We start from the raw sequence: 1,538 nt of genomic DNA, 5'->3' as shown, positions 1-1,538 counted from the left end.
TTATTAATATAAATAATTAAATTAATACATGATATTTGAACAAATAAACTTCATACTTGATTTATGAAATGTAATTTTTACACGCCTGTTGACGTGTAATTTTCCTTCAGAATAATACCATAAAACTAATTAAAAGTTCTTACATCATAATTAATACGCTCAAAATCTCTAAACTCAGTGTCATAAAAAATTTCGAGATCAAAAGGTTCATTAATGTCTCAGAGTCTTGTGTAATGATAATCGGTAGCTTTGATTTACTTTTGGACCAGCAGCCGCGATGGCGGACTACTTCTGTTGGGGATCCTAGGAGTTCAATCAACCAAAACATCAATCAACAAACAAGATTCAAGGCAAAAACAAGAAAATATAAAATCGGAAGAATACAACCCCTTATATGGCCGAAATCTGTCCAGCTTCTTCTTCTTCCTTGCAGCAGCTTCTTCACCTCTTATGGCAGATTTTACAGGCTCAGGAACAGCCCCATGCTATGCAAATCGCCTTCCAAAGAGAGAGAGAAAGAACCGGCAAAGAACCCCTTGAAAACCACCAACCAAGAGACCACCTTAAGGAACCAACAAAATGGAGGAGAGTTTCTGTCGAGCCACACAAAGAAAATGACCAGCCTGCCTCTTTTGAAATAACCCCACCCAACCGAAGACACTGCCCTCTTACACAAAACGTGGGGCAAGTAATATGTTAGGTGAAAAATTGGTCAAAGCTTCTCCCACAAGATTAAATCTCAATCATTGATCTTCATCCAATGGTTGACAAAAAACTGAATAAAGTGGGCTTCATCCAATGGTTGACAAAAAACTGAATAGAGTGGGTTAAGAGAACCATATTCTCACAACTTCAATACTAGCGTCGTCGTTGGTGGAGATGGAAAGGTAATAAAGGAAGTGGAGTGGCTTTGATTGCTGGCTTTTTCATTTGACATTCTCGAATTACATTTAATTATATTTGGAGTTATAATTTTATGGCTTTATGGCTTTCTAAATGTGCATACAGATAGTAGTAGACATTTTAAAAAGAGCGTTGGCCTATCCTACACAACAGATAGCCAAAAATGCTGGTGTAAATGGAAACACTGTCATACAGGAGGTATCTTTGCATCAATGTTTTGTTTTTTCATTATTTCATGTAGAGAAAAATGAATATTCAGTATTTTTGAACTGATATTGTTGACTTCACTGAGTTAGTAATCAAACTTTATAAGTTAAACTCTTGGAAACTTCTATTTGCAGGTTCTGTCATCAGACGACATAAGGTATGGATACAATGCTGCAAAAAATAGATATGAGGATTTGATGGCTACTGGAATACTGGATCCTTCGAAGGTAAATTCAAGAATCGACTATATAATTGTGCTAAAATGTAAAACTTTCACCGTATTCCGAGGCCAAGTGGCTAACATTCAATCTCGAAGCAGGTTATTAGATGTTGCTTGGAGCATGCGATATCTGTTGCCAAGACCTTTTTGACATCTGATGCAGTAGTTGTTGAAATGAAGGAACCTGCACCTAAACGTATAAGAAAAC

At 36.5% G+C, this 1,538-nt stretch overlaps 1 long non-coding RNA gene across 1 annotated transcript; it reads left to right on the top strand.

Annotated features, from left to right (window-relative positions):
• Nucleotides 1–1,038: 1,038 nt before the first annotated feature.
• On the top strand, nt 1,039–1,291 carry LOC111377420. The gene is made up of 2 exons (XR_002699726.1): nt 1,039–1,101; nt 1,245–1,291. It is a non-coding gene; the product is annotated as an uncharacterized LOC111377420 (long non-coding RNA).
• The last annotated feature ends 247 nt before the right edge of the window (nt 1,292–1,538 follow it).

The sequence above is a fragment of the Olea europaea genome, unplaced genomic scaffold, assembly GCF_002742605.1.
Source record: "Olea europaea var. sylvestris unplaced genomic scaffold, O_europaea_v1 scaffold16540, whole genome shotgun sequence".
NCBI lineage: Eukaryota > Viridiplantae > Streptophyta > Magnoliopsida > Lamiales > Oleaceae > Olea > Olea europaea.
This window is presented reverse-complemented; position numbering and strand designations above follow the sequence as displayed.